At 41.6% G+C, this 12,518-nt stretch overlaps 1 protein-coding gene; it reads left to right on the top strand.

Annotated features, from left to right (window-relative positions):
* Positions 1–12,518, top strand: part of LOC309613154 (uncharacterized protein) — a gene marked incomplete at its 5' end in the record, with an annotated part of 177,196 nt that overhangs the window by 126,994 nt on the left and 37,684 nt on the right.

Here is a 12,518-nt window from a genome sequence, read left to right as displayed (position 1 = left end):
CCAGCCTGAGGCGCGCTGTGTGTTCTCCCGGGGAAGTTGTCCCTGGATCACGGGACCCTGGCAGTGGTGGGCTGCACAGGCTCCCGGGAGGGGAGGTGTGGAGAGTGACCTGTGCTTGCACACAGGCTTCTTGGTGACGGCAGCAACAGGTTTAGCATCTCATGCCTGTCTCTGGGGTCCGCGCTGATAGCCGCGGCTCTCACCCATCTCTGGAGCTCCTTTAAGCGGCGTTCTGAATCCCCTCTCCTCGTGCACCAGGAAACAAAGAGGCAAGAAAAAGTCTCTTGCCTCTTCGGAAGCTCCAGACTTTTTCCCGGACTCCCTCCCAGCTAGCTGTGGCGCACTAGCCCCCTTCAGGCTGTGTTCACGCAGCCAACCCCAGTCCTCTCCCTGCGATCCGACCGAAGCTGAGCCTCAGCTCCCAGCCCCCGCCCACCCCAGCGGGTGAGCAGACAAGCCTGTCGGGCTGGTGAGTGCTGCTCGGCGCCGATCCTCTGTGCAGGAATCTCTCCACTGTGCCCTCCGCACCCCTGTGGCTGTGCTCTCCTCCATGGCTCCGAAGCTTCCCCCCTCTGCCACCGGCAGTCTCTGCCCGTGAAGGGCCTTCCTAGTGTGTGGAAACCTTTCCTCCTTCACAGCTCCCTCCCACTGGTGCAGGTCCCGTCCCTATTATTTTGTCTCTGTTTTTTCTTTTCTCTTTTGCCCTACTCAGGTATGTGGGGAGTTTCTTGCCTTTTGGGAGGTCTGAGGTCTTGTGCCAACGTTAAGTAGGTGTTCTGTAGGAGTTGTTCCACATGTAGATGTATTTCTGATGTATTTGTGTGGAGGAAAGTGATCTCCACCTCTTACTCTTCCACCATCTTGAAGCTCCTCCTAGCATTTGCCTTATGTATTGAGGTGCTCCTATGTTGGGTGCATATATATTTATAATTGTTGTATCTTCTTCTTGGATTGATCCCTTGATCATTATGTAGTGTCCTTCCTTGTCTCTTGTAACATTCTTTATTTTAACATATATTTTACCTGATATGAGTATTGCTACTCCAGCTTTCTTTTGATTTCCATTTGCATGGAATATCGTTTTCCATCCCCTCACTTTCAGTCTGTATGTTTCCCTAGGTCTGGAGTGGGTCTCTTGTAGACAGTGTATATACGGGTCTTGTTTTTGTATCCATTCAGTGAGCCTGTGTCTTTTGGTTGGGGCCTTTAATCCATTCACGTTTAAGGTAATTATTGATATATATGTTCCTATTACCATTTTCTTAATTGTTTTGGGTTTGTTTTTGTAGGTCCTTTTCTTCTCTTGTGTTTCCCACTTAGAGACGTTCCTTTAGCATTCGTTGTAGAGCTGTTTTGGTGGTGCTGAATTGTCGTAGCTTTTGCTTGTCTGTAAAGCTTTTGATTTCTCCATCGAATCTGAATGAGATCCTTGCTGGGTAGAGTAATCTTGGTTGTAGGTTCTTCCCTTTCATCACTTTAAGTATATCATGCCACTCCCTTCTGTCTTGTAGAGTTTCTGCTGAGAAATCGGCTGTTAACCTTATGAGAGTTCCCTTGTATGTTGTCATTTTTCCCTTGTTGCTTTTAATAATTTTTCTTTGTCTTTAATTTTTGTCAGTTTGATTACTATGTGTCTTGGTGTGTTTCTCCTGGGGTTTATCCTGCCTGGGACTCTCTGTGCTTCCTGGACTTGGGTGGCTATTTCCTTTCCCACGTTAGGGAAGTTTTCGACTATAATCTCTTGAAATATTTTCTTGGGTCCTTTTTCTCTCTCTTCTTCTTCTGGGACCCCTATAATGCGAATGTTGGTGCGTTTAATGTTGTCTGAGAGGTCTCTTAGGCTGTCTTCATTTCTTTTCATTCTTTTTTCTTTATTCTGTTCCATGGCAGTGAATTCCACCATTCTGTCTTCCAGGTCACTTATCCGTTCTTCTGCCTCAGTTATTCTGCTATTGATTCCTTTTAGTGTATTTTTCATTTCAGTTATTGTATTGTTAATCCTGTTTGTTTGTTCTTTAATTCTTCTAGGTCTTTGTTAAACATTTCTTGCATCTTCTCGATCTGTGCCTCCATTCTTTTTCGAAGTTCTGGATCATTGTTACCATCATTATTCTGAGTTCTTTTTCTGGAAGGTTGCCTATCTCTGCTTCATTTAGTTGTTTTTCTGGGGTTTTATCTTGTTCCTTCATCTGGTATGTAGTCTTGTGCCTTTTCATCTTGTCTATCTTTCTGTGAATGTGGTTTTTGTTCCACAGGCTGCAGTATTGTAGTTCTTCTTGCTTCTGCTGTCTGCCCTCTGGTGGATGAGGCTATCTAAGAGGCTAGATGGGAGGGACTGGTGGTGGGTAGAGCTGACTGTTGCTCTGGTGGGCAGAGCTCAGTAAAATTTTAATCCACTTGTCTGCTGATGCGTGGGGCTGAGTTCCCTCTCTGTTGGTTGTTTGGCCTGAGGTGAGCCAGCAGTGGAGGCTATAGGCTCTTTGGTGGGGCTAATGGTGGACCCTGGGAGTGCTCACACCAAGGAGTATTTCCCAGAACTTCTGCTGCCAGTGTCCTTGTCCCCGTGGTGAGACACAGCCACCCCCTGCCTCTGCAGGAGACCCTCCAACACTACCTGGTAGTTCTGGTACAGTCTCCTATGGGGTCACTGCTCCTTCCCCCTGGGTCCTGATGCACACACTACTTTGTGGATGCCCTCCAAGAGTGGAGTCTCTGTTTCCCCCAGTCCTGTCAAAGTCCTGCAATCAATTCCCACTAGCCTTCAAAGTCTGATTCTCTAGGAATTCCTCCTCCCACTGCCAGACCCCCAGGCTGGGAAGCCTGACGTGGGGCTCAGAACCTTCACTCCAGTGGGTGAGCTTCTGTGGTATAAGTGTTCACCAGTTTGTGAGTCACCCAGCCAGCAGTTATGGGATTTGATTTTATTGTGATTGTGCCCCTCCTACTGTCTCACTGTGGCTTCTCCTTTGTCTTTGGATGTGGGGTATCTTTTTTGGTGAGTTCCAGTGTCTTCCTGTCAATGATTATTCATCAGTTAGTTGTGATTCCCGTGCTCTTGCAAGAGGGGGTGAGTGCATGTCCTTCTACTCCACCATCTTGAACCAATCTGCCCACCTTTCCTTGATTATTATTTTTTTCTTTGAAAACTGATTCCTTGCTAAAATGTAGTTTTGAGCATGGTAAAGTCACTACTGTCATATGAATGTAACATAAATGAGTGTGGAAGATTTTATTTTTAACTTATTAATTAATAAGGGGATTAATAAATTAAATGTGATTCACAGATTAAATGTGGATTTGACTTATAGATATTTATATTCTCTTTCAGACAAAATCTATGTGGATCACTATGAGCAGGAATTATTTGCACTGACCTGGACAGGAAACATTTGCATTACCATTAGTTTTCTGCAAGTGAAATTTTATCCCCCATGGAGTTGTAAGATAGCTTAGTCAATCAAACACAATCAAAGGGGTATAGCATCTGATAACCTTTGGATCACTAGACAGTGTTCAGAATTCAAGTGAAAGAACACCCAGTAATCTCTTTTGCCCATTTCCAGTGTTTGACAGAATTTCATGGTAGTCTTTTAATGTGAGCAATGAAAAAGGGTGTTTATCCATGAGATATATAGAACGCCTATATATTACTAAGAAAGAGACAACTGACCGAAAAGAAAAATGGGCAAAGGATGTTAAACATGCAATTTACAAAATATCCAAGAAAGATGAAAAGAGGCTCCACCTCATTAGTAATCAAAGAAATGCAAATTGAAACTACCATGAGATACTAGTTCACACCTACATGGTAAAATTTGTAATAATTTAAAAGTCGAGCATCAGCAAGAATGTGGAGTCCCAGGAATTCTCATACACTGGTGGAAGGAGTTTGAATTGGTAAGCTCACTTTGGAAGGAATTTTGGCAAAAGCTAGTTAAGTTGAAGATGTGTGTACCCTATGACAAGAGTAGGTACATTCCCCAGAGAAACTCCTGTACACATCCATAGAGAGACATGTACAAAAATGGTCATGGCAACCTTATCTGTAAGAGTGAATCACTAGAAATAACCTAAATGTCCATCATTTCATAGAGAAAATAAATGTTGTTGTATTTCTGTATTCATACAATTAATACTATACAGCATTAAAATAAATGAAGTTGAGTTATATATAGCAATATGGATACATCTCAAAAATGATGTTGAATGAAAGAAGCAAGTTGTAGAAGAATCAGTGCAACTTGTTAAAGCTTTAAAACATGTGAAAACAGTATTACTACTTGACAAGGACATATGTGATAAAAGTGTATAGAAGTGTGAAAGAGAATGACACATACAAACTTCAGGGCAGTGGTTTCCTCTGGGATGCAGGGAAGGGAGTGAGATTAGGGAGGGTGACATCAGTGGTATCTGAAATGTTTTAATTTTTAATACAAGTGAGGGATATGAAGATGTTTGTTATACTGTCTTTTGATAATTTTATATGCCTGAAATAATAATAATACTTGTACTTCATTTCCCTATGGTTTAAAAATTGAGAAAATAAAGCTTTTCCCCTCACAGTTAGAAAAAATTGCACCTCTCTAAAGAACCTCTAAACTACTTGACAAATGAAACAAAAGCAATTAGTTGGCCCTTTTTGAGGGTCAGTCCAGTGTACACATTATTCCTTGGAATTTGGATCTTAATTTGAGTGCAGAGGAAGCCACTGAAAGGTTGTTAGCTGAGGGGTGATCTCATTCTTGGCTTGCAAGGACTTTTGGAACTTGCCTCCTTCTTTCTTTTCCATCCACATCTGCCTGCCCTAGCTTCAGTTTTTCTTCTCGTAACTTCACACTTCTGGTAGGTACATGCTGCTACTTCACACCACAGTATAGTTGCTCATGGTTTCCTTTGCTTATGACACCTTTCTCCCTCTTTCTTTCTGGTCAACCAACCCATGCTCTTCCTTCCAGAGCCGTCTCAGGCAATGTTCTCTTTCCCTTAGGAAGTTTTCCTTGTTCTCTTAAGATGAGTTATGTTCACCTCTGAATTCCCAGAGCTCCCTTGGATATTTGTGTCAAAACGTTATTCCATCTTTGCTATTCCAGCTCTCAGCAAAGCGCCTGAGTCAGAAGTTTAGGAAAGAGGAGTGCTGTTTGAGCAAGAATGTGTAAACTGTGTGTTTGCTCAAGTCCTCCCCACACTACTGGATTCTAATAATGGCTCACTGGTCATAAAGTAACATTTCAATGTGAATTAGCTCCTCTCAGCTTTTGTAAGACTTGGTTAAGAACTTGGAAAAGAGACTCTAAGAAAGGGGTGGGATGGGGTGGAGGGGAGGAGTGAGGTTCAGAAGGAGATCACAGTGCTGGGTCTGGACCCATTGCCACTCAGCAAACTGGAGATGGGGTGGATAAGAACACAAGTCTCTCGACTCCAGACCAGTGCTTGTCCTTTTGTTCTCCCTTCTGTGGCTTGAGAAAACAGCTGCTCTGTATCATCTTATTCAAATCTCTTCCAATACTTGAAACAGGAAATGACTCTCCAGTTTTGGGGTAGTGAACCTGGGTCAGCTGAAGCAGGTGGCTTGGAAGAACCTAAGATAAGAGGCACCGGAGAATGGACAAACCTCAGGAAAGCAATATTAAACTTGAACAGGGTCTCAGAAAGGTTTCTGTAGTTGAATCAAGTTATAGCAAGTTTGGTTCCAAAGGTCTAGTGACTCTTCTAAACATACACACACATCTGGATGTTGGATTGAATCCCAGTAGATCCATCCTTGAGGATCATCTAGGGACAGACTTTTGCTCAAAAAAGAAAGAAAGGAATGATGAATTATCACATAGATGATGTGGTCAGGTGTTCATCATTAGAAGGCAGAATAAGACAGGGGCCATATACAAGATAGGGCTTCCATATCATCAAGAGAAATGTGGATGGTTGTACTTAATTATCTTTGAACCTCAGGGCCAAACCAAGGCCTGGAATATGGCAAGTTTTCACTAAGTTTTGCTGAATGAAGGGATGAACTATGGAGAAATCTCATGACTGGAGAAAGCCTTATCAGTCATATCTCATAAATCTGATTTGGAAGAATGTTGGTGGCAAAATAATAAACAAGACTTCCTGAAAGAGATTTTGACATCCAGCTGACCAGAAACATGCCAGATCCATATTACCAGCTGGATTAAAACCAAGGAAAGGCTCAAGAGCATTTTTAGTGGTTAAGAATTAGGGTTTTTAGGCTATGATGGTGGCTTTCCAGCAGTGCCCAATTTAACCATCCCTTTCCCCCATAGAAATACTCCCAAACACACAATAAGACTTAAAGTTGCAACAGTCTGGAAGGAATGACTTCCATGAATAATTTGCAGGTCTTTGGGATGGTTTTTTCTCTGACCACATCATTGATGGGGTGAGGTTGAGAAATAACTTACTTTGACTTCAAAAAAATAACTACAGCACTAGGCTGGAATGTCTACCTCTGTCCCAGAGTGTCTGGCCTTCCATTGCTTGGGAATAGCCTTCTGAAGTAGGCGCTCACTTCTCACTGTTCCCACTGTCCTCCCTGGCTCTCTTTCTCCATCCATTTGGTAACTATTACTCCCAATGATGTACCGTCCTGGGAAGGCAAGTTGGCAGTGGGAAGAGCATAGGAGGAAGGGTTTTAGGAATGCAGCACTCTGGGGAAAATGCTTAATTGGGGCTAGACATTTGAATTTTAATAAATTTTTCTTCTTGTATTATTTCAATTTACCATTGCAAGCATCAATACTATTTAACATTTATATCTAACTACAGAGCAAAGGGAGGTGAGTGTCTGAGTATAAAACTGATAGTGAATGTATTTATAGCCCTATAGAATTTGAAAGATAATTTCAGACTGTTTCAATCCCCCATCCCACCTTTGCCATCACTGCCAACAAACTCACATATAAGCACTCATTCCCCCTTTCCCTGACCCCATAGCCATCATCCTCTCAGCCACCCTGTGGAGATAGGTAGTGTTTTAATCTCTGCTTTGTAAATGAGAGGACTGAGGCTTAAGGATGTCAGTAACACAGTTGTTATGGATTGAATTTTGTCCCCTCCCAAATTCAAATTTTTAATCCCTAACCCCCAAAGTGATGTTATTAAGAGGTGGGGCCTTTGGGAGATAATTAGGTTTAGATGAGGCCATAAGGATAGGGCCCCATGATGGGATTAGTGCCCTTATAAGAAGAGGAATAGATTAGAGTGAGAGAGCTCTCCACCATGTGAGGACACAGCAAGCAGCAGTCATCTGCAAGCCAGGAAGATGGTCTTCAAGAGAACCAAGCCCTACTGGTCCCTTGATCTTAGACTTCTCAGCCCCCAGAACAGTGAGAAATCAACATTTGTTGTTAAAGTCACTCAGTCAGTGGTATTTTGTTATAGCAGCCTGAACTAAGACGCAAGTCAAGTCAAGTCACACAGCCACATGAGCAGAAGAGCTGGGTTGTGAAAGCCTTTGCATGTAAAGACTTTATTAACCAAGGATCCTCTGAAGCAAAGAAGAGATGTAGGATCCTTTCATGTTCTGAGATTTGTATTAAATGTGTATAAGGGCAGGAGGACCCAAGATGGCGGAGTAGAAGGACATGCTCTCACTCCCTCTTGCGAGAACACCAGAATCACAACTAGCTGCTGGACAATCATCGACAGGAAGACACTGGAACTCACCAAAAAAGATACTCCACATCCAAAGACAAAGGAGAAGCCACAATGAGACAGTAGGAGGGGCGCAATCACAGTAAAATCAAATCCCATAACTGGTGGGTGGGTGACTCACAGACTGGTGAACACTTATACCACAGAAGTCCACCCACTGGAGTGAAGGTTCTGAGCCCCACGTCAGGCTTCCCAACCTGGGGGTCTGGCAGTGGGAGGAGGAATTCCTAGAGAATCAGACTTTGAAGGCTAGTGGGAATTGATTGCAGGACTTTGACAGGACTGGGGGAAACAGAGACTCCACTCTTGGAGGGCATCCACAAAGTAGTGTGTGCATTGGGACCCAGGGGAAGGAGCAGTGACCCTGGGGGAGACTGAACCAGACCTACCTGCTAGTGTTGGAAGGTCTCCTGCAGAGGCGGGGGTGGCTCTGTTTCACCGTGGGGACAAGGACACTGGCAGCAGAAGTTCTGGGAAGAACTCCTTGTCATGAGCCCTCCCAGAGTCTGTCATTAGCCCCACCAAAGAACCCAGGTAGGCTCCAGTGTTGGGTTGCTTCAGGCCAAACAACCAACAGGGAGGGAACCCAGCCCCATACATCAACAATCAAGTGGATTAAAATTTTACTGAGCTCTGCCCACCAGAGCAACAGTCAGCTCTACCCACCACCAGTCCCTCCCATCAAGCCTCTTAGATAGCCTCATCCACCAGAGGGCAGACAGCAGAAGCAAGAAGAACTACAGTCTTGCAGCCTGTGGAACAATAACCACATTCACAGAAAGATAGACAAGATGAAAAGGCAGAGGGCTATATACCAGATGAAGGAACAAGATAAAACCCCAGAAAAACAACTGAATGAAGCGGAGATAGGCAACCTTCCAGAAAAAGAACTCAGAATAATGATGGTAACGATGATCCAGGACTTTGGAAAAAGAATGGAGGCAAAGATCGAGAAGATGCAAGAAACGTTTAACAAAGACCTAGAAGAATTAAAGAACAAACAGAGATGAGCAATACAATAACTGAAATGAAAACTACACTAGAAGGAATTAATAGCAGAATAACTGAGGCAGAAGAATGGATAAGTGACCTGGAAGACAGAACGGTGAAATTCACTGCCATGGAACAGAATAAAGAAAAAAGAATGAAAAGAAATGAAGACAGCCTAAGAGACCTCTGGGACAACATTAAACGCAACAACATTCGTATTATACGGGTCCCAGAAGGAGAAGAGAGAGAGAAAGGACCAGAGAAAATATTTGAAGAGATTATAGTCGAAAATTTCCCTAACATGGGAAAGGAAATAGCCACCCAAGTCCAGGAAGCCCAGTGAGTCCCATACAAGATAAACCCAAGGAGAAATACTCCGAGACACTAGTAATCAAATTGGCAAAAATTAAAGACAAAGAAAAATTATTAAAAGCAGCAAGGGAAAAATGACAAATAACATACAAGGGAACTCCCATAAGGTTAACAGCTGATTTCTCAGCAGAAACTCTGCAAGCCAGAAGGGAGTGGCATGATATACTTAAAGTGATGAAAGGGAAGAACCTATAACCAATATTGCTCTACCCAGCAAGGATCTCCTTCAGATTCGATGGAGAAATCAAAAGCTTTACAGACAAGCAAAAGCTAAGAGAATCCAGCACCACCAAACCAGCTCTACAACAAATGCTAAAGGAACTTCTCTAAGTGGGAAACACAAGAGAAGAAAAGGACCTACAAAAACAAACCCAAAACAATTAAGAAAATGGTCATAGGAACATACATATCGATAATTACCTTAAATGTGAATGGATAAAAGGCTCCAACCAAAAGACACAGGCTCGCTGAATGGATACAAAAACAAGACCCATATATATGCTCTCTACAAGAGACCCACTTCAGACCTAGGGACACATACAGACTGAAAATGAGGGGATGGAAAACGATATTCCACGCAAATGGAAATCAAAAGAAAGCTGGTGTAGCTATACTCATATCAGATAAAATAGACCTTAAAATAAAGAATGTTACAAGAGACAAGGAAGGACACTACATAATGATCAAGGGATCAATCCAAGAAGAAGATATAACAATTATAAATATATATGCACCCAACATAGGAGCACCTCAGTACATAAGGCAACTGCTAACAGCTATAAAAGAGGAAATCGACAGTAACACAATAATAGTGGGGGACTTTAACACGTCACTTACACCAATGGACAGATCATCCAAAATGAAAATAAATAAGGAAACAGAAGCTTCAAATGACACAATAGACCAGATAGATTTAATTGATATTTATAGGACATTCCATCCAAATACAGCAGATTATACTTTCTTCTCAAGTGCGCATGGAGCAGTCTCCAGGATAGATCACATCTTGGATCACAAATCAAGCCTTAGTAAATTTAAGAAAATTGAAATCATATCAAGCATCTTTTCTGACGACAACGCTATGAGATTAGAAATGAATTACAGGGAAAAAAACGTAAAACACACAAACACATGAAGGATAAACAATACGTCACTAAATAACCAAGAGATCACTGAAGAAATCAAATAGGAAATCAAAAAATACCTAGACACAAATGACAATTAAAACATGACGATCCGGGCTTCCCTGGGGGCGCAGTGGTTGAGAATCTGCCTGCCAATGCAGGGGACACGGGTTCGAGCCCTGGTCTGGGAAGATCCCACATGCCGTGGAGCGACTAGGCCCGTGAGCCACAGCTACTGAGCCTGCGCGTCTGGAGCCTGTGGTCCGCAACAAGAGAGGCCGCGATGGTGAGAGGCCCGCGCACCGCGATGAAGAGTGGCCCCCACTTGCTGCAACTAGAGAAAGCCCTCGCACAGAAACGAAGACCCAACACAGCCATAAATAAATAAATAAATAAATAGAAATTAAAAAAAACAAACAAACAAACAAATCACTTGTATAGGGCAGTCCTTCTGGGTCTTGGTTTACCTTTGGCCAATCATCTTGTTTAAAAAAAAAAAAAAAAAAAAAAAAAAAAAAAAAAAAAAAAAAAAACATGACGATCCAAAACCTATGGGATGCAGCAAAAGCAGTTCTAAGAGGGAAGTTTATAGGTATAAAAGCCTACCTCAAGAAACAAGAAAAATCTCCAGTAAACAATCTAACCTTACACCTAAAGGAACTAGAGAAAGAAGAACAAACAAAACCCAAAGTTCGCAGAAGGAAAGAAATCATAAAGATCAGAGCAGAAATAAATGAAATAGAAACAAAGAAAACAATAGCAAAGATCAATAAAACTAAAAGCTGGTTCTTTGAGAAGATAAACAAAATTGATAAACCATTAGCCGGACTCATCAAGAAAAAGAGGGAGAGGACTCAAATTAATAAAATTAGAAATGAAAAAGGAGAAGTTACAACAGACACCGGAGAAATACAAAGCATCCTAAGAGACAACTACAAGCAACTCTATGCCAATAAAATGGACAACCTGGAAGAAATGGACAAATTCTTAGAAAGGTATAACCTTCCAAGACTGAACCAGGAAGAAATAGAAAATATGAACAGACCAATCACAAGTAATGAAATTGAACCTGTGATTAAAAATCTTCCTACACACAAAAGTCCAGGACCAGATGGCTTCACAGGGGAATTCTATCAAGCATTTAGAGAAGAGCTAACACCCATCCTTCTCAAACTCTTCCAAAAAATTGCAGAGGAAGGAACACTCCCAAACTCATACTATGAGGCCACCATCACCCTGATACCAAAACCCGACAAGGATACTACAACAAAAGAAAATTACTGACCAATATCACTGATGAATATAGATGCAAAAATCCTCAACAGAATACTAGCAAACAGAATCCAACAACACATTAAAAGGATCACACACCACGATCAAGTGGGATTTATCCCAGGGATGCAAGGATTCTTCAATATACGCAAATCAATCAATGTGGTATACCATATTAACAAATTGAAGAATAAAAACCATATGATCATCTCAATAGATGCAGAAAAAGCTTTTGACAAAATTCAATACCCATTTATGATAAAACCTCTCCAGAAAGTGGGCATAGAGGGAACCTACCTCGACATAATAAAGGCCATATAAGAGAAACCCACAGCAAACATTATTCTTAATGGTGAAAAACTGAAAGCATTTCCTCTAAGATCAGGAATGAGACAAGGATGTCCACTCTCACCACTATTATTCAACATAGTTTTGGAAGTTGTAGCCACGGCAGTCAGAGAAGAAAAAGAAATAAAAGGAATCCAAATTGGAAAAGAAGAAGTAAAACTGTCACTGTTTGCAGATGACATGATACTATACATAGAGAATCCTAAAAATGCCACCAGAAAACTACTATAGCTAATTAATGAATTTGGTAAAGTTGCAGGATACAAAATTAATGCACAGAAATCTCTTGCATTCCTATACACTAATGATGAAAAATCTGAAAGAGAAATTATGGAAACACTCCCATTTACCATTGCAACAAAAAGAATAAAATACCTAGGAATAAACCTACCTAGGAAGACGAAAGACTTGTATGTAGAAAAGTATAAGATACTGATGAAAGAAATTAAAGATGATACCAACAGATGGAGAGATATACCATGTTCTTGGATTGGAAGAATCAATATTGTGAAAATGTCTATACTGCCCAAAGCAATCTACAGATTCAATGCAATCCCTATCAAATTACCAATGGCATTTTTTACGTAACTAGAACAAATCATCTTAAAATTTGTATGGAGACACAAAAGACCCTGAATAGCCAAAGCAGTGTTGAGGGAAAACAATGGGGCTGGAGGAATCAGACTCCCTGACTTCAGACTATACTGCAAAGCTACAGTAATCAAGACAATATGGTACTGG

Source organism: Balaenoptera borealis (assembly GCF_965194805.1).
Source record: "Balaenoptera borealis genome assembly, chromosome: 1".
Lineage (NCBI taxonomy): Eukaryota > Metazoa > Chordata > Mammalia > Artiodactyla > Balaenopteridae > Balaenoptera > Balaenoptera borealis.
The sequence above is the reverse complement of the archived record's forward strand: the minus strand, read 5'-3'. Positions and strand labels throughout refer to the sequence as shown.